General features: G+C 39.4%; 1 protein-coding gene across 1 annotated transcript in view; it reads left to right on the top strand.

Annotated features, from left to right (window-relative positions):
* Positions 1–16706: 16706 nt before the first annotated feature.
* LOC150085035 (mitogen-activated protein kinase-binding protein 1-like) overlaps positions 16707–21752 on the top strand; it is a 265918-nt gene continuing 260872 nt past the window's right edge. Inside the window, exon 1 of the mRNA XM_090376439.1 lies at positions 16707–16795. The gene's annotated coding sequence lies outside the window, so the exon portion shown is untranslated. The remainder of the gene's footprint in view (positions 16796–21752) is intronic.

Here is a 21752-nt window from a genome sequence, read left to right as displayed (position 1 = left end):
CAACGCGACGTGGCATAGAGTGAGCAAAGTGGCACAAAGAATACAGGACCGTTCACATAATAAAACTGTCATCAGATCCAATGGCTGTTATGGAACTATCTAGATATAGGAATGTGTTGAAGAACGCGCCTTTCCTGTTCAACTCACAGATGCTCATTGGGACTAAAATCTAAATATTAGGAGGGCTAGGTCGTAGATCAGATAGTCGAGCTCTTCCAAACACTATATCCCATTGCCATTCTGAAATTTCACTTTTTCACAGGCTAACTATTCGAGGTTGTTAACAGAGCATATTTGAACATCCTCAACGATGTTCAAATATGATTTGACATTTGCAACGCCCTCTAGTACGATCAGCAGGGCAAGAACATGCCACAGAAACATGTCGACATCATAACTCCTCCTCTTGTAGTCTGTACTGTAGATGAACAGTAGGATAATCCCAATGTCTCATGTAATTTCTTTTACATGGCTGGCATTTTCATCGGTGCTGCAAAGATACATCAGGAGTTGACTTTCCACCAATCCTCATGCATTGAGCTATAGTGTTCAGGAACCAAAAAAAAACTGTATTTTCCGGTTAGTATTCCAGAGCAGTGTCTTCCGTGAAGGTCTCCAATTTTTAGAATAGTCATTTCAAAACGATCAACTTCACGAATGAAATTCTGAGACAGACTACATTCATAATTAATTTCACATCAAATATAATAAAATGTGATATTCGAGCTAGAATAATAATATTTCTCAAAAATCAGTTCTTTTCAGAAATTCAGAAGTAAATTATATTTTCCACGTAATTTTATAACGCATTACTGATACATTACTAGATGGAGGAATTATCCCTAAAAATGTAGTATAAATTTTTTTGGAAGGAAGAGAAAACTAGCCGATTTAGAGAGGTACACCTATTAATACACACAAGTAATTATAGACCTATGAGTTTAACTTCTGTTCCAGGAAACTTAATGGAGGCACTGGTTAAAGAAACACTGCAGGATCATCTAGACAAGACTTCAGTTATAGCTCGGACACAGCATGGTTTTGTTAAGGGGAAGTCTTCCCTGACCAATTTGATTGGATACTATGATGCAGTCACAAAAGAACTGGATGCAGGGAATAACTTTGATATTATATACTTGGATCTTAGAAAGGCTTTTGATACTGTTGCACATAGAAGACTGCTGCACATTTTGGAGCAGTGTGGCATTGGAGGCAAATTGTTGCTATGGATAAAGGGGTGGTTGAGGGGGGAGAAGACAGAGAGTGGTAATCAATGGACACTGCTCATAGTAAACTAATGTTATTAGTGCAGTCCCTCAGGGTTCAGCGTTGGGTCCATTGTTGTTTTCTGTATTTATAAATGATATTGATGATGGTATATCAAGCTTAATGTCCAAGTTTGCAGACGATACGAAGGTTAGCAGGGTTATTAAGGACGCTATGCTGCTGCAACAGGATCTGGAAAGGTTGAGCAGATGGGCTGAGAAGTGGCAAATGAAGTTTAACATTGGCAAATGTAAAGTACTACATATGGGAAACAGCAACCGCAGAGCAACGTATCAAATCTGTGGTACTACCACAGATTTGATACGTTGATTTCATTCTTTTCCACTGATAGTGGAAGAGAATGAAAGGGACCTGGGGGTGATTGTGCAGGCAGATATGAAGTTCTCTGAGCAGTGCACACGGGCTGCAAGAGTAGCTCATGGTGTATTGTCAATGATATATAGAAATTTTTCTAGCAGGGATAAGGAGGTCATTATTCCCTTGTATAAGGCAATGGTCAGGCCACACCTAGAGTACTGTATACAGATCTGGAGGCCTCATTTCAAGAAAAATGTAGAGCTGCTGGAACGAGTACAGAGAAGGGCAACAAGATTACTGAATGGAACAAAGGGGTGCTCTTAAGAAGAAAGGCTTAAATTTTGCAAATTACAGTGTCTTAATACTAGGCACCAGCGAGGTGATATGATAGAGGTGTATAAAGCCTTGAATGGTTTGAGCATGCTCAATGCTGATGGGATTCTTCCTCTTGCTCAGAATAATCACCTGAGAGGGCATAAATTCAAATTTAGGAAAGACAGATGTAGGATAGACGTGCGGAAATTTGCTTTTAGCCAGCGGGTGGTTGGTTGGTGGAACAGACTTCCATCCCTTGTAGTGGAAATTGATAGCCTATTTAAGGCTCAGCTGAACAGATATTTCGAACGAACAGAGGGGTGAAGTGGAAGTGGTTTTTTTTTTTTTTTTTTGGCTGATGCTGCGTAAGCTTGCTTTCTTGGATTAAATGCCTCTACTAAAGCTAATGCTAATGCTAATAATAATTTCACCATTTGAGAAGTGCTAAATACACTTCCCCAAATATATTTTTACGAGTGATATTACCATGAACCTCACTGTGGAAAAACTGTAATAAAAATCATAATTTCAGTACAATCCTTCCCTCTATTCCTGAGTCCCACACATTTGGTCTCTGTAGCGACCAAACAGCAGGGCAAGCTTGGGGAAACGCCCCCAGCCTTCATGCGCTAGTTACCCAAATACCAGCAGTATATATTCACAGGGTTCTTTGCATTCCGTGCGTGCTGGTGTCCTGTAATATTTCCTGTTTAAATGCAAAAGTTAATTGTTCCTTCGTTTAACAATGAAGACATTTGATAATCTGTTGCATCACTTTACATTTTCAGCGAGAGTTACATCTGTTCAAGAATTTTTGAACGACGAACCAAGTACTGCAATTTGCAGGACCGAGGTCTTTTGTGGTAAGAGAACCCCTTTCTGTTCTGAAGTACTCTTGTGACTCTTCCCCTCACCTGTTTTGTCTGATCCATATCCTCCATGAAATGAGGGTAATTACCCCTTATACAATGGGTAGTCACCCTTTGTCCCTACTGGCAGCATTCTGTCGATGATATACTTCCTATATATCATTGACAGAACCCCATGAGCTGTACTAACAGCATGTCTTCACTACTCAGAGAACTTCATATCTGACTGCACAATTATCACCAGGTCTGTTTAATTCTCCCCAGTCAATGTTGTGCCACTTAATTGATATGTTATTCTGAGATTACTGCTGCCGATATGCAGTACCTAGCATTTACGAGTGCTAAACCTCAATAACCACTTCTTAGCCTATCTGTACAATATATATATATAGGTCTTTCTGCAGTAGTGTACTTTTATTCCTGTTATTAACCACCGTGCCAACCTTTGTATCATCTGAAAACTCAGAAAATAAGCTTCGTGTTTAACTACCCATGTCGTTAATGAATATTACAAACAGTAAGAAATTCTTATCAGCGAACCCTAAGGAACACCACTAATAATATTAGTCCAAGAAGAGCAAGTTTTTGTAGATTTTAATCGCGTCAGCAACTCAGGCATATTGCACGGTGTATATTATATGTCTATAAATGGTGTGTACGTGGCAGATTTACTGTTTGCTGGGTGAAAAGCCATGTTTCCCTCGCTTGAGACCGACTAAATCAGCCACGTTGTGAAAAAAGGCCCAATTCCTCGCTTCTATCAGGTTAGGTAGCAACCTGATTTTATGGAAATAGCTTCAGCCAACGAGCAGTTGTGCAAAAAAAGTAATCCATTTTATGAAGTCTCTTGCTGTTGGGTGTTCATATGCTTATGCCAATTCTGTCAAGCGTATCTCGAGTCAGCTCATAAACTTAGCCTTTGCGGTTTTATCATTATATGAATAGTAATAGCAGTTTACGAGGAGTGGGATAAATGATCGCATTACTTTCTGCCTTCCACTGTCATAGCACGATACTTCCGAGAGAGAATTTCGGGATTTACACTCTTTTTGCTATCTGAAAATTGGATACGCCCTCCATCTGACCGCCTATCGTCATACAAAATTTTGACGAAACTTAGATTTTTTTTCTCATCCTATTATACTCCACCTATAGAGTGTTGAATGAGCATATCTTTAATGTACTTCTTTTAACTGTTGCTGTCATCTAATTGTCATTTGAATTTCGGAATTGACACCCAATTCAATTTCGGAATTGTCAGCTTTTTCCCTGAAACTGGAGTTTCAGGGAAAAAGCAAGTAAATTGAAGGGAAAAAACCTATGCTACCTTCGCCTGAGACCAACTAACTACTTAGGCAGGCGAAGGCAGATCACGAGAAATCTTTGGCAAAGGATGCAAAGAAAAACAGCAAAGAGTTCTTTACCTATGTAAAGTATAGAAGGAAAGGGATGAATCGGATTGGTCCACTGGATATTGATGGTTCAACTGTTGATGATCCTGCTCAGGTGGCTAACAAAAAAATCAGTATTTTGCATCTACATTCACCAATCAGAAGTTGTTCAGGGAGGGGAATGCCAGAGGTGTATTCAACTCTGGTACTAAGCTGGATAATCTTGTAATAACTGAGAGTAAAGTGGAGGAGAAATTGTTGAAGATAAACACAAGAAAGGCACCTGGGATGGATGGGATCTATCCAGTTATATTAAACAAGGCAGCAAAGGAAGTAAGCAAACCTTTAGCCATAATTATGAGAGCTTCCTTGGACTCAGGGGAGGTACCCATAGACTGGAGATATGCAAATTTGACCCCAATTCACAAAGGAGGATTAAAGGCTGACACAATTAATAATAGAACTGCGAGTTTACCTTCTGTTCCACGAAATTTAATGGAGGCACTGGTTAAAGAAGCACTGCAGGATCATCTAGACAAGACTTCAGTTATAGCTAGGACACAGCATGGTTTTGGTAAGGGGAAGTCTTGCCTGACCAATTTGATTGGATACTATGATGCAGTCACAAAAGAATTAGATGTAGGGAATAACTTTGTTATTATATACTTGGATCTTACAAAGTCTTTTGATACTGTTGCTCATGGAAGACTGCTGCACAAATTGGAGCAGTGTGGTATTGGAGGCAAATTGCTGCTATGGATAAAGGGGTGGTTGAGGGGGAGAAGGCAGAGAGTGGTAATCGATGGACACTGCTCATCGTGGACTAATGTTATTAGTGGAGTCCCTCAGGGTTCAGTGTTCGCAGGGTTGTCATGGACACTACTGACGCTATGCTGCTGCTGCAACAGGATCTGGAAAGGTTGAGCAGATGGGCTGACAGGTGGCAAATGAAGTTTAACATTGACAAATGTAACGTACTACATATGGGAAACAGCAACCCCAGAGCAGCGTACCAACTCTGTGGTACTACACTGACAGTGGCAGAGAATGAAAAGGACCTGAGGGTAATTGTGCAGGCAGATATGAATTTCTCTGATCAGAGAAGACGGTCTGCAAGAGTAGCTCATGGTGTCTTATCAATGATATACAGGAATTTTTCTAGCAGGGATAAGGAGGTGATTATTCCCTTGTATAAGGCAATGGTCAGGCCACACCTTGAATACTGTATACAGGTCTGGAGGCCTCATTTCAAGAAGGATATAGAGATGCTGGAACGAGTACAGAGAAGGGCAACAAGATTAGGGAATGGAACAGAGGGTTGCTCTTACGAAGAAAGGCTTAAGGTTTGCAAATTACAGTGTCTGTTGACTAGGCACCTGCGAGGTGATCTGATAGAGGTGTATAAAGCCTTGAATGGTTTGAGCATACTGAATGCTGATAATATTCTTCCTCTTGCTCAGAGTAATCACCTGAGAGGGCATAAATTCAAATTGAGGAAAGACAGAGGTAGGATAGATGTGCGGAAATTTGCCTTTAGCCAGCGTTGGTTGGTGAACAGACTTCCATCCCTTGTTGTGGAAGTTGATAGTCTAAATAAATTTAAGGCTCAGCTGGACAAGTATTTCGAACGAACGGAGGAGTGAAGTGGAAGTGTGGTTTTTTTTTTGTTTTTTTTTTTTGGCTGATGCTGCATAAGCTTGCATTCTTGCATCATATGCCTCTCCTAATGCTAATGCTAATGCTTAACGTTGTATATAGGCTCACAAAAATATTTCGCGTCATTGACAGGATTCGAACACAGGTAATTTTCACCCGATATTATTATTATTATTATCATTAGCCATATGGTGCAAGGAAGCCTGAGGCTTATACTGCACCAGGAAAAAAAAAAAATTTTTTTTAATCCTAGGAGAGAGAGAGAGAGAGAGAGAGAGAGAGAGAGAGAGAGAGAGAGAGAGAGAGAGAGAGAGAGAGAGAGAGAGAGAGAACTAAAAGGGAATCACCAAGAAAAAGAAGAATGATGATATCCAGCTCAGGACTCTGGGTGTGCCAAGCCCATACTCACCAGATGTGAACCTCTGGGGTCGACATAGGAAAGGACGATGATTATAACTATTGTGCTTCACACGAAATCTTGCGAACATGTATTATTTCTACACTTTCTGCCAACATGTGCTGGTTTCCTGCATTAGGAGTGAGGTGACAGCGTAAATAAAATAAACGTGACTAACTCACAGTCAGTGGACATATTATTAAGTAAACCCCTCTATTTCACGAAAGAGATCGTTCATTCAGTAACAAGTCCTCGCGAACACGAACACGAGATGCAGTACACAGCAGGAGTAGATAAGTAGGATGATGAATGCGTGAAGTTAAGTACCAGAAGGGAGACAACTAGATTTAAATTATTGAACGTATCACAGTTAGCGGGCACTAGACTTGCCGATACAAGAATCTCGAAATTCATTATTGGAACAAACTTCATTCTGGTTTATGGACGTAATTAGTTTTAATACACTTAAGGGAGGGGTAAAGAAATTGTCAAAAGAATGGAGCAAACGATTCTTTTTTTTTTTTTTTTTTTGCTTATGCTGTATACAATTACATTCTCGCTTCATTTTGCCACGGCTAATACTAATATTCAATTTTAATTTTTATACTGTTATTAACGAACGGGAAACGAAATCACAGTATTTGCATCACACAATCACACGTCTAGCGCTACTGAGCGACGAACTATATCTTGTTTTTAAAGGGCTTTCAGACGAATCAGAAAATTAGGCTCTACTGCATCGTATACACACCGAGTGCACAAAAATCATGGGATACCTACCTAGTAACGGGTAGGCCCACTTTTCGTCGGGATAACAGCAGTCACGCGGCGAGGCATTAAGTCCATTAGTTTATAAAAACTTTCCACAAGTATTTCCATCCATGCTTGCTGCACTGTGTCCATTATTCCTTCGCTTTCCTGGGTGGAGGATCCAAAGCTCGAAAGGACCTTTCCACAACATCCAAAAAGATGCTCCACAGGGTTCATGTCCGATGAACGAGGAGAACATTCCATGGTAGGAAAATTCTGCGGTATGCTCTTCGAACCATGTTCTTGTAACTGCGGCTCTGTGGGGAGGTGCATTGTCTTGCTGGAAGAGTACATTGCCCTGTGGGTGCACGATGACCATGAAGGGATGCGGATGGTCTGCAAGGATATATATGTAAACTGGACCGTTCAGAGATGCGGCTAGACGTAACAGGGGTCCCAACATCTGCCAGTTAAACACGCCTTAGGCCATTACCGACCGTCCACCTCCCTGAACAGTTCCTTGTTGACATGACGGTACATATCTTCATGCGGTTTCCGCCAGACACGTACCCTCCGCAAATGCGACTCATTGGACCAGGAGACCCGTCTCCAATCATCCAAATTCCACTGCCGATATTCTTTCGCCCAGTTGAGGCATAGAGTCCTATGACATGCTGTTAGCAATGGGACTCTGGTGGATCGGTGGCTCCTATAGCCTGTTGCGGCTAATGATCGCCGCCTGATGGTCTTGGTGGAGGCGTTTCTGGCACCTCCCTCGTTGAAGTCGGCGGTGATTTGAGTCACTGTCGCTCACCGGTTTCAGAAACAATGTCAGACAGACGTCGATGGCCACGTTCATTCACCACAGCGCTGTTCACGATGAGATGTTATTCCGGAAATGGCGTATTCTCGATACACTCTTTGATACTTTCGAACGGGGACAGTGCAATTTCTGTACCACCTCCGCGATAGAGTGACCCATGCGTCGGCCACTCACTATCATCCCTCTTTCAAAGTCGGTTAACTTATGTCGTTTATCCACAGTGACATCGAATTGCCGTCTACGTGAATGCAGTGTACCTATATACCTGCCAAAAGGTGGGTCCGTCCACTAGAGAAAGCGTCGGGTTGCCCAGGAACCAAGTATCCCATGAATTCCGTCCTTTAAGTGTAATACGTCTATATATGTGATGTCTTCAGTGAAATATGGCTACATATTGCGTGTGTTCTGTGGTCAATTTGCTGTTCGCTGAGCTAAAATCCCATGTTTCTGGGAGAAAAATTATACTCCCCCTCTTCTGAGCCAAATTAGCTCAGCTTCGTCGTGAAAATGATCCATAAAAATTCCTCGCATCATTGACAGGATTCGAATTCAGCCCTTTTCCAACCGGTTTCGAGAGGACGGTAATTCGGATAACTCAACCACAGCGTGAGAGAGAGAGAGAGAGAGAGAGAGAGAGAGAGAGAGAGAGAGAGAGAGAGAGAGAAATATATATATATACAAATTTCTCCTATCGTTCACCACATTCGAACCTTTTCTACCAGATGTGGAAAGATCAGTCATTATAACTACTGTACTACCGGCGCGGACTAAAATATTTATTATCGAAACATTCCTATATGTACAGTTTATTATACAAAGTATAAGATTAATCAGTGGAACTTTATTAACTACTTCACCCTGGATGAACTCAGCGTGGCCGCTAGTAGGGTCAGAAATAGAAAATGCCCGGGCCTCGATCTTATTGAGCCTGAAATACTGAAGAAAACCGTGGAATACAATCCGCACCTACTCCTAACACTATACAATAGATGCTTGGAAACAGGACATTTCCCAACTGCATGGAAAACAGCAAATTTAAAACTAATACTGAAAAATCCTACCAAAAATCCAGAATTTCCGGATTCATATCGACCCATCGCACTGCTCCCAGTGGCAAGCAAATTGTTTGAAAGATTACTCCATGTGAGAGTTATAAAACACTATGAAGCGGCAGGCCTACATGCCAGAAATCAGTATGGCTTCAGACCAGGATCCTCAACCGTGGACGCACTGGGAAACTTGCTAAGGATTTTCCAGGATTGTAGACGAAAGTATCTGCTGCTCATCTCTGTTGACTTTGCTGGGGCGTTTGATTCACTTTGGTGGCCAAGCGTCCTGGCAAGGTTGAGGGAGGCTGAGGTGCCTCTTAACCTCTACAAAGTAATCGAAAGCTATTTAACACAAAGAAGAGTGGAAATCAATGTACACTATCAAAAAATAACAAGAGAGGTGCACAGAGGATGTCCGCAGGGATCGGTGCTTGGGCCGCTTCTGTGGACAATGGTCCTCGATGAATTCCTGACTACGGACCTGGGTTCTGTGGCAGTACACGCCTTCGCGGACGACTTGACATTGACGGTAGAGGCGGACTCCAGGGCCCAATTGGAGACGCTGGCAAATCAGGCACTGCAGCGGCTGCAGCAATGGGCATCAAAGAACCAGCTGAAAATATCGTCAGACAAGACCTCATCGATCCTGCTAAAGGGGACTCTGCAACTACTACGACCCCCGCAAATTAAAATCAACAATGTAACAATCAAATTTGTGAGCCAACTGAAGTATCTGGGCGTTATCCTAGATAAAAACATGACGTTCCAGCCGCATCTGAAATACATCAGAAGAAAAATCAGAGGATACTCTGGACTGGTAACCAGAATCACAAGGAAAGATTGGGGACTCAAGAAAAAAGCACTGATGCTTTACTATAAAACAACCTTCCTGCCTGCAATCACCTATGCAGCAGCGGTTTGGTATCCAAAAACGACACTGGTAGTCAACAAAAGAACACTAGAAATGACCCAAAGGACCATACTGCTATCAACAACGCGCGCCTGCAGCACGGTAAGTACCCCAGCATTGCAGGTACTTGCTGGAGCGCTCCCTCTGGACCTGGAGGCAGTTCAGGCCGGGCTACTGTTTTTGCTGGCCAGGGGAGTGGCCGCTACCCACCAAGGATACACGACTGACCCGGCGGGCAACCTAAAACACGAAAAAAATAGGCTACAGACCCACCTCCTAGATCTTTGGCAGAGAAGATGGACAGAGACTACAAAAGGCGAAGTAACAAAAAGATTTCTACCAGACCTCCAGAAAATATACCCAAAGCAGCCACCGTGGTACTTCCCAGGGTACCATATGACAACACTATTAACCGGACACGGACCCTACAAGGAGAAGCTGTTTGGCTTCCGACTCGTTGAGGACCCCAACTGCATATGTGGAGAAAGTGAAAGCTGGAGCCACATAGTCTATGATTGTCAACACTATGAAGACCTCAGAGGGCTACTAATAACAAGGTTAAGATACTTCCCAAAAGGACTGGAGCACCACTTCCTGGACACTGAGGATGAATATAGGGCACTCTCCCAGTATGCGCAAGACTTATTCACCAGGAGAAAAACACTAATAGCTATCTACAGCAACGTACACAGAGATTGACAAAAATCGGCGCCAAATGTGACAAAAAAACTGAAACCTTGCAGAGGACCAGTACTTGGAAAAGAAGAGTGCTGATCACACGGAAGAGAAAAGCAAGGACGGGGGAATGCAGCACAGACAGTAGAGAACAGACTAAACGCAGCACAGTTGCAAACAGCTTGATGGCGATCTGAAGAGGACACCCTCGCCCTCTTCACCTATTATTCCCACTTCCTTGGGGGGAGGGGACATTTTTTGTTCCTTCTCCTCCACCCCCAAACTTCTACTCTGGTGGGGCATGGGCATGCCCCACTGAAAACTGGGGCTATCTACTCTATTGGCCCCATATTTCTGTCTTTTCCCCCCAATCTTCGGTCTCCCTCCCCTCTCTACCTTCATCATAGCGAAAGCCCCACACGTCAAAAACTAAATATGATAAAATTACCTTACGCCCAAAACTCGGCCTAGCAAACCAAAGCGACATTACCCCAGCGCAGATTTTTTATTTACTTATATATTTATTTTTATTATTATTTTTTTTTTTATTTATTTTTATTTTATTTTTTTATTTTATTTATTTTTTTTTTTTAAGGTCCTAGCCGCCGAAATCCCAGGAAATTAAGCGGCAGGACCTGCCAGAGTGAATCTACAGCTACTGGGTTCCTGGTCTGCCTCCACGGGGCGTAAGTGGGACAACGTTGGGCCTCAATAGGGGTCCAACGGCTAAATGACCAGATGAACAACGGTACAGAACACAACACATGAACAATTCCCACACACTTTTAAATCTCTGGCATTTCCCAGTGAACTGGTTCACCACAATGAAAGCAACGCGGAGATGGGGGAAACCCCTGGTGCCGTAAGACAACAACACACACTTACACTTACACTTACACTTACCGCCAGGTCTGCCATCTTGGGTGGTGGGGAGTTCGAATAGTCTAGGTGACAGAGGATTGATTCAGTATGCTTATTAAGTAGTATAGGAGAACGATTCAGGATCTGTCGGATGGACTAACATTTAAGAATATTTCAATTTTATTCTAATAATTACGTTTTCATTATAATTTATGAAAATGTGAAAGGCTAATAAAAATAAAAACTTTTGTGCACTTGAGGTTACCTTTGGTCTCAAGCTGTAATTAGCATTAGCAAAGACACACGATGCAAGAAAGCAAGCTTATATATCATCAGCCAAAAAAAAAAAAAAAAAAAAAACCCTTAATTCACCCATCCACTTGCTCCAAATGTTTGTCAAGTTCTGCCTTAAATCTATTTAGGCTATCAACTTCTACAATGACAGATGGAACTTTGTTCCAGCAATCAACCACCCGCTGGCTAAAGGCAAACTTCCGTACATCTATCCTACAACCGTCTTTCCTCAATTTGAATTTATGCCCTCTCATGTGATTATTCTGAGCAAGAGGAAGAATCCCATCCGCATAATGAGCATAATCACAACATTCAAGGCTTTATACATCTCAATCAGATCACCTAGCAGGTACCTAGTCTGTAATTTTCAGACACTGTAATTTGCAAAACTAAAGCCTTTCATCGTAAGAGCAACCCGTTGTTCCATTCATTAATCTTTTTGCCCTTCTCTGTATTAGTTCCAACAGCTCTACATCCTTCTTAAAATGAGGCCTCCAGACCTGTATACAGTACTCAAGGTGTGGCCTGACCATTGCCTTATACAAGGGGAGAATCACCTCCCTATCCCTTCTAGAAAAATTCCTGTATATCATTGACAAGACACCATGAGCTACTCTTGCAGACCGTCTGCACTGTCAGAAAACTTCATATCTGCCTGCATAATTATCCCCAGATCCTTTTCATTCAGTACCACTGTCAGTGTGGTACCACAGAGTTGACACGTTACTCTGGAATTACTGCTTCCATATGTAGTACTTTACATTTCTCAATGTTAAACTTCATTGCCACCTCTCAGTCCATCTGCTCAAATTTTCTAGATCCTGTTGCAGCAGTGTACTGTCATTAACAACCCTGCCAACCCTCTTGTCGTCTGCAAACTTGGACATTAAGCTTGATATACCATCATCAATATCATTTATAAATACAGAAAACAATAATGGACCCAACACTGAACCCTAAGGGACTCCACTAATAACGAAGAGCAGTATCCACTGATTACCACTCTCTCTCTTCTCCCACTCAACCATCCCTTTATCCATAGCAGCAATTTGCCTCCAATGCCACACTGCTCCAATTTGTGCTGCAGTCTTCCATGTGCAACAGTATCAAAGGCTTTTCTAATATCCAAATATATGATATTAAAGTTATTCTTTGCATCCAGTCCCTTTGTGACTACATCATAGTATCCAATCAAATTAGTCAGACAAGACTTCCCCTTAAAAAACCATGCCGTGTCCGAGCTATAAATGAAGTCTTGTCTAAATGATCTTGCAATGCTTCTTTAACCAGTGCCTCCTCCATTAATTTCCCTGGAACAGAAGTTAAACTAACATGTCTGTAATTACCTGTGCCTCCCTTCGATCCTCCTCTGTGGACTGGGGTCCCATTTGCACATCTCCAGACCATGGGTACCTCCCCTGAGTCCAGGGAAGCTCTCATAATTATGGCCAAGTGTTTGCTTACTTCCTTTGCCGCCTCCATTATTATAACTGGATAGATTCCGTTCACCCCATGTGCCTTTCTTGTGTTTAACTTCAACAATTTCTCCACCACTTTACTCTCAGTTATTACAAGATTATCTATCTTACTCCCAGAGTTGAATATACCTCTGGGATTCCCCTCCTTGAACAACTCCTCATGTGTGAATGTCGATGCAAAATATTCATTTAGTTTGTTAGCTACCTGAACAGGATCGTCAACAGTTGAACCATCGATATCAAGTGGACCAATCTGATTCATCCTCTTCCTTCTAGAGTTTACATAAGTAAAGAACTCTTTGCTGTGTTTCTTTGCATCCTTTGCCAAAGATTTCTCGTAATCTGCCTTCGTCTGCCTAACCTCCTTTCTACCTTGGTTACAGACCAACTTATATCGCTCGTAGGCATCTGTGTCACATGTTAATTTATATGTATCCCATACATTTTTCTTCTCTGTCACATGTCTAATTAGTTCATCTGACATCCATTTAGGCCTAAATCTTCAACAATATTTCTTTGTTGGTATGAAAAGCCTAGTAGCTTCCACGATTAATTCTTTGAATGCATCCCATTTTGAATTTGCTGTTGGTAACATCATCAGTTGGTTCCACCGTATCGAATTTAAATACTGTCTCAGACCACCATAGTCACCTTTACGAAAGCAAAAACCCTTCCCTTACCCTTGATGGTAGTTACTTCTTTGAGTAAATCCCACTTCAGCACACTGCGGTCACTTCCACCTAGTGGTTCCTTTATCTGCAAATTCTTGATGCATGAAGAATCACTACTGATAATCAGATCAAGAGTATTACACCCTCTGGTATTACTAACTAGAGGGAGTAATGCTGCTGTAGAAAACAATTATCCAATAAATCCACAAAAGCCTTGCTATTGTGTGAGTGACCAATCCACAAATTCCAGGCAATATCCGTGAAATTAAAATCCCCCATTATAAGGCTCTCTCTGATTGAGTAGCCCTCTATTTCTCTGCACAATTGCTCATTATACTCATCAGATTAATTAGGCCTATAACACACACCTATTCTCATTTTTCCTTTCCCACTCCTTTTGTCACACCAAACAGACCCACATCAATTGGATGCACTTCCTTGGATTTTATTTGTTTTTTTAACTAACAGCATAACCGCTCCTGCCTTCCTGTCCTGTCTGTCCTTTCTGTACACATCCCCAAATTCCAGTTCTGTTTATGTCTGTGTGACAACATGTCTCTGATATCAGAACAATATCTGCCTTTGCTGTCTTGACTAGCACTTCAAGCACTCATCGAATTTATTAACTATACTCGTAGCATTGGTGACATGCAAGTAAACACGCACCTGTTTCTACTCTTAGTTACCCTAACACAGCCCATGTATTTACTAGTTCCACTATGACTCCCAGCAGTCCTGGAAATTCCCATTGCCTTGCTTTCCAGGCTGCTGCTCAATTGCATTCCAATAGAAGTAGTGCAAGAATCACTTTTACCTCTGCCAGCGGCTACTTTTAATCTATTATTCCGTGTATATCCCAAAGCTAGCAGTTTTCTGACCCACCTAACTCTGCCTCGATAGCATCAGCAAAAATTCTTGCACCATTTCTATTTAAGTGTATCCCATCCCTGTGGAAGCAGTCTCTCCTGTTAACAAGCACAGATTGTAATACAATTGTATTGGTTTTTTTTACCTAATTAGGCTACTGAAGAGTTGTATCTCTTTATTGCTGCCTAGAAATGCATTAGAGGTTGAGGCAAATAAGAGAATGAATGTATAAGCAAAATTGTAATTAACCATGCTCCTTTAATCAATAAACCAATTAATATCAACTTGTAGTCAAAGCACTGTTACATGAATAGCAACACACACACACACACACACACACACACACACACTCAACCGCACAAGTAACACGGCTGAACTGGTTGGGTTGAAGAACATCATAGACCAAGTATGAAGTTTTCTGAGTAATGCAGGCAGGCTGCCAGGGCAGTTCATGGGGTTTTGTCAATGATATATAGGAATTTTGCTAGCAGGGAAAAGGAAGTGATTGTCCCTCTCTATAAGGCAATGGTGAGGCCACGCCCTGAGTACTGCGTACAGGTCTGGAGGCCTCATTTTAGGAAGGATGTAGATTTGCTTGAGCGTGTACAGAGAAGGGCAACAAGATTGGTGATGGGAACGAAGGGATCCTCTTACTAAGAGAGGCTTAATTTCTGCAAATTGCAGTGGCTGGAGGCTAGGCACGTGCGCCGTGATCTGATTTAGGTGTATAAGGCCTTGAATGTGTTGAGCACGCTGAATTTTGATGAGATCCTTCCACTTGTTCAGATTACGAACCTAAGGGGACATAAATTCAAATGAAGAAAAGACAGATGTAGAATAGATGTGCGGAAATTTGCCTTTAGCCAGCGGGTGGGTAATTGCTGGAACAAACTTCTATCTGTTGTTGTGGAAGTTGATAGGTTAAATAAATTTAAGCAGGAACTGGACAGGCATTTGGAGGGAATGGTGTGATTTTTTTTTTTTTTTTTTTTTTTTTTTTGGCTGATGCTGCATAAGCTCATACACTTGCTTCCTTGCATCACATGCCAATACTACTTCGACTACTACTACTACTACTACTACTACTAGGTAGCCCCAGAACAAGTCACAGGTACAACTGAATGAATATCATAACCAGTAGCAAAAAGAGCTCCCCGAATATGACAGAAGGGCTTATAGCGTGAAAGTTTATAGTAAAAGACAGAAGCAAAGAAAAAAAATAATAAATAAATAAAGAAAAAAATTATAATAAAGACATAAATTAACTACATAAACATATTTTTATTATTAATAGCCATATAGTGCAAGGAAGCCTGAGGCTTATGCTGCACCAGCCAAAAAAATATTTGAGTACCCTGAGAGAGAGAGAGACCAAAAAAAAGTGAAGAAAGATGATACCCAGCTCAGTACCCTGGTTGTGCCAAGCCCATACTCACCAAATGTGAGCCCTTGGGGTTATACATCCGGCAGTATAAGCTAATGAACACAGAATAGTAGAAGTGCTCATTAGAATTGCAGAACTTTAAATTTTCTCTAATTTTATTGACGCTTTAATTAAAGCATATTTATTATAAAAGTATTTCTTACTCTTCATTATTTTTATATATTATATCCTCTAATATTTGAACAAACGTTCTCAGAAATAACTTTTTTTTTGTAATTTGTTTTGGTTCTACCTTTTCCAGAGAGAGGGCAGTATGCTGCAGAAAAGGCGGTTATGATAGTTTCTATATTTTGGTTTTTAAATGGTTCTTTTTTTTTGGAATTATATTTACGTTATTGTAGTTATGCATCTTATTTGAGTAGTAATTGAGCATTTAGTGTAGTGTGACATGTGAAAATAAAAGTGAAATTGTTTCATTCGTGATATTTATTAAATTCACAGCAAGTGATATGCAATATGATATTATGAATGAATTTTTTATTTTACCCAAGTGTGACTTACGTGTTATAATGTTTGTGTATTTATTTATATTTTATCTTTGGTATTTCAAGATGCAAGGAGATATTTATTCTTTGCCCTTGGAGAACGCTAATGTTTTTAGTTTCTCTGTTTGAATGACACTTTCGGGCTTCCACGCCTTTTACCTGGAATTCATTCGTGCAGCTTGGATACTCAACGTTTCACACAGATTTCATAATGTTCCACATCATATTGGAAAAATACTACTACGTGTTTAGACAATAAGAGGAATTGCACCAGAGGTAAGAGTTTTTAATTTCAAATATGCATAGCATTTTATATATTGATATGAGTTCCAGTGCTATTTTTCGTATAAAATAAGAACCCGATAAAAGTTCGATAGCGAAGTTTTGAGATTACAGGTTTATGTTTTAATAAATAAATAATTGCTATTATGTCAAATGCATTCTAAAATTTTCAGTGTCAAACCAAATGCAGTTAATTTTTAAAATTCATTTGCAAAGGTTAACTAAATGTAATACAACATTATTCTGTTTTCCATAAAATCATTCTAAAAACTAATTGAAAGTATTAAGATTGCATTATTTTGCTTTGCATCCAGGATTCCTACTGTATTATTTAATGCCTGCCTTATCTGTTAATAATTATGAACTTAATTTGATCCAAATATTCAACACAATAACCGTAAATAAATATCTTCGGTTAGTCTTTGCAAGTATGGTAATGTGTAAATAAAATTTGATGTGACCTTTGTTTCAACCTCATTGTTATTAGCAGTGCCAGATGCCGATTCTAAAGATTATTTGAAAATTATAATTTTTTGTACACAGTACCATACTGCAAAGACTATTTTTTTTATTTTACACAGGAATATACATTATTTTTAAAATTTCATGAAAAATAAGAATTTTTTTTGTATTACTTCAAATATATAAGGGGTTTGTGGTGGGAGCGTATCTCTTTGAAGTATAACTATAAGCGGAATGTCGCTTTTGAAAAGCAGTCGATAAATAAAAATTTTAAATGAGAACTAAGGTATATTTAATTTTTCATTTAAAATATCAGTTTTCCCATTTCAGCTTTGTGTTAAAATTACATTACAGTATACGTGCGAAATTTTCTTCAATTTCAAATCCATATGTTTATAACTCTGGTTATTTTTATATTTCATTAACAATTTTTTTCCCTTATACTTCTGTGTATTACATTACTTGTTTTCAGTCTTTTTGTGGTGAAGTGATGCATTTCTATTGCAGTTTCCTTGCAGCTCCTCATAGATGCAGCTTGTTCTTTGTATAAGGCCCTATGAGTAATACAGAAATACTGCTGTATTTTCCATTATTGTTAATGAATCATTGTCTACTGCAAAGAAATCTGTTTTATCGACAAGTTTCATGGACCAGTTTACGTACACCACAGTCCTTCTCAGCCTCATTTCCTTTGGCACCACAAGAATATAAAATGAGATGATCCTGTGTGATTTTTATTCCTTATTTCTTTGCTTGGACTATTGTTTTAAATCTGATCCCAATGTTTTCTCATACTGTGCCTATGATGAAATCCTTTATTTCTTATTCCTTCCCAAAACTTTCATCCTTTATCTAAATCCTGGTTTTGCAGTGGATGCAAAACCAGGATTTAGATAAAAGATGAAAGTTTTTAGGTTGTACATGGCAAGAACATAACATATCACAGGTGGCTTACATCCCAAATGTACAGCTTAATTTTCTACCTACACTAAATTTTGCAACAGTTGTGTAAAAAAAACTTATTAATCAATATGAACACTATGATGGGATCCTCCCACTTGTTCAGAATACGAACCTACGGGGACATAAGTTCAAATTGAGGAAAGACAGATGTAGAATAGATGTGCGGAAATTTGCCTTTAGCCAGCGGGTGGTTAATTGCTGGAACAAACTTCCATCTGTCGTTGTGGAAGTTGATAGGTTAAATAAATTTAAGGAGGAACTGGACAGGTATTTGGAGGGAATGGTGTGATTTTTTTTTTTTTTTTTTTTTTTGGCTGATGCTGCATAAGCTCCTACACTTGCTTTCTTGCATCAAGTGCCACTACTACTACTACTATTTTGAACAGGTTAATTGCAGGAGACTAGCTTCTTGACCAGATGGTAATTGAGGCTTCTGGTCTCTTGCCAAATCTATTGTCTGCAACTTTTGTCCATCTATTCTGTGTGATACATCAGTGATTCTACTGCATCCTCATCTAAAGATAAAAGCTGACTTATTAGCATTCTACTTTTAATCTAGCTTTACATCACTCTTGATAAATCATCCTACCATACCAAACACATTCCATGCAATGCCTCCGATGGCCTTCCAGTAGCACACAAGAAGAATCCCAAATAATTTTGATTCAAAAGAGTCTTCCAGTTCTGTTGGCATTTCTCCATTTGTCTTCTAAACCTGTTCACCAGAGCTTACTCCTATTTTGTGTTGCCTTTTTATAGGCTCTTATATTTTTCTCATAAAAATTTGCTCATTTTAGCCAATTCCAAAAAAGGGGAGGGGGAATCCTTCCCTTTCAATTATTGGGTCCTGAGTACTATGATGTGATATTAGTGACCACAGCAGCTTTTCATAGTGATTATCTAGTATGTCCAACTGTAAATATTTCTCTTGAGTATCTGAATTAAAATAAGGTTAATCATATATTATAGCCAAGAAAGAAAGCCACCTTTGTTTAACCCTTTTTTATTTTTTGTTTTAACTAACTCTGATTTGTTTTCTTGGGTCACTAGGTGGCAGCATTCTTGCTGCTATGTTGCAGGGCTGGTGACCCCAAAGAAAAATCTGCCAGACCCAAAAAGAGCATAACATGAATAACTCGTACTGACTTTTCTCGGTTGCCAGACATACCCCAGATGACTAAGGAAAAAGGTTTGACACAGGAACAGTAAACAGAGACTGAAATCTGCTCAGCTGCAGCTTTCTTGGTCATTCACTTCAACAGCAATAATCCAATTTGCAAACTGTCTCCTCTTAGAGTTAAAAAGGAATTAGAAAGCTTCATTAAATTTCCAAATTCTGTAAAAGACAGGTCAGGAGACATCCACTGGTAAACACTCCAAGCAGCTTTTGAATGTGAACCTCCTGCAAGATTACCAATAACAGTGACACTCTACTGATCACTAGACATCACTGAAGTAGTGGTGTCTTATGATCCATATCGATTTTACTACCATGGCAAAACTACCATAGGATGTAAAAGCCAGCACATATAACATTCCTTTTTTTGTTTTAGACAGATAAAAATACATAAAGAAAATTATCTGATTAGACTTGTCATATCCTATTAAAATTCAGGTGCCGGCACCACTTGCTTCATTTGTACATTACATTATCAGTCCTTATTGTACTACTTCGAAATTTGCTATTAATTTTTACTATGAACTAAAATGTGATTGATTTTCTATGAACTAAAATGATGCTTTGCTTTATCTTATTTGTCTAAATATGATTCAGTTATATGATAAAATTAAAAAAAATAGGATTAACAGATATTAATATGGCCTTTTTACTTGATATAGTCTCGCTACACAAATTTTCACGTTCCATATATGATGTATAACTTGGATATACAGTATTGGATAAATTGCTTTACGGTGACACGTGCAGTTACACACACACACACACACACACACACACACACACACACACACACACACACACACACACACACACACACACAGATTCCTCTTAACAATTAATTAATATATTATTTGAAGCAGAACAAATTATTTCCTTTCATGGAAATGTTTTTTATTTATCTCTCTTTATTCATAATATTTTATATTTTGGTCATTATGTTGAAAATATAATGTGCATACTGATGAATTCATTCAGTAACATACATCAGTACTTGAAGTATACAATAGAAGTAGAAATTTCTAATTCACTGTTATGCAGAAACAGGAAGCCCTTCACACTAAGATATAAAAATAATAACATAGGTTGCATTTTGGGAGTTTATCTCATTACATGCAAAAAAATTGGTTATATACAGCCAATTTGTTAACTCTGTAAAATTTAACATGCCACTAGAAGATAATGTTGAAATGTGTAATGTTTTTCACAGATATCCCATATGATTAATCTGCAGTATTAAAAATAATGCCCTTAACAACAGTAGTAAAGGCACATGATGCAAGAAAGCAAGCTTATATAGCATCAGCAAAAAAAAAAAAAACGTTATTTCACCCATCCACTTGCTCCAGATGTTTGTCTAGTTCTGCCTTGAATCTATTTAAGCTATCAACTTCTACGACAGATGGAAGTTTGTTCCAGCAATCAACCACCTGCTGGCCAAAGGCAAACTTCTGCATCTATCCTACAACTGTCTTTCCTCAATTTGAATTTATGCCCTCTCAGGGGATTATTCTGAGCAAGAGGAAGAATCCCATCAGCATTGAGCATGCTCAAACCATTCAAGGCTTTATACACCTCAATCAGATCACCTCGCAGGTGCCTAGTCTCCAGACACTGTAATTTGCAAAACTTAAGCCTTCCTTCGTAAGAGCAACCCTTTGTTCCATTCACTAATCTAGTTGCCCTTCTCTGTACCCGTTCCAGCAGCTGAAATATAGCAAGGTCTAAAAAGAAATACACAGTATGCCTATCTATTTCAATGTGGTTGGTGAAATTAAATACTGTACCACTAGAAATACATAGTATGCCTGTTTATGTCAGCATTGGTTTGGGAAATTAATACTATCTTTCAAAATAAATATTTCCCTCCCTATTTTAAAATTGTTCTCCATACAGTCCGACATATCATGCAGAGAAACTGTTATGTTTATGCATAGTCTGATATTATGTGGAGTGCTTGGATTGTATCCCTTACTGAGGGTCAACCTGACATACCCTACTGGATAAAACTAGCAAGCATAAAAATTTGTTAATGCCATTTGTTTTGGAGACTTGCAAATCTCACAGCATGCCATATTTCTTCATTACATTTTTAAATTTGACCAGATTTCTATACTGAACTATTGGCTTAACTACTATTGTAAATTTCTTATTTTGGAAATGCTATGTATTAAAATACAAGAGTTCTGTCAGTGTTTCCCATCTAAATTTCAAAAAAAAGAGTATCCTGCCTATGCTAGAACATATGACTGCTGGAAAAGTCAAAAACTGATCCAAAATATAAAGCTAATTATATTGTTTTCTACCAGGAAGCAAAATGAATCATCTAGCCTACCTATGTGGACAGAC

The sequence above is a fragment of the Mastigoproctus giganteus genome, chromosome 6 (genome assembly GCF_048544385.1).
Source record: "Mastigoproctus giganteus isolate SK-2022 chromosome 6, ASM4854438v1, whole genome shotgun sequence".
In the NCBI taxonomy this organism is placed as follows: Eukaryota; Metazoa; Arthropoda; class Arachnida; order Uropygi; family Thelyphonidae; genus Mastigoproctus; species Mastigoproctus giganteus.
Note: the sequence above shows the minus strand (reverse complement) of the source record. Positions and strands in the feature narration are given on the sequence as shown.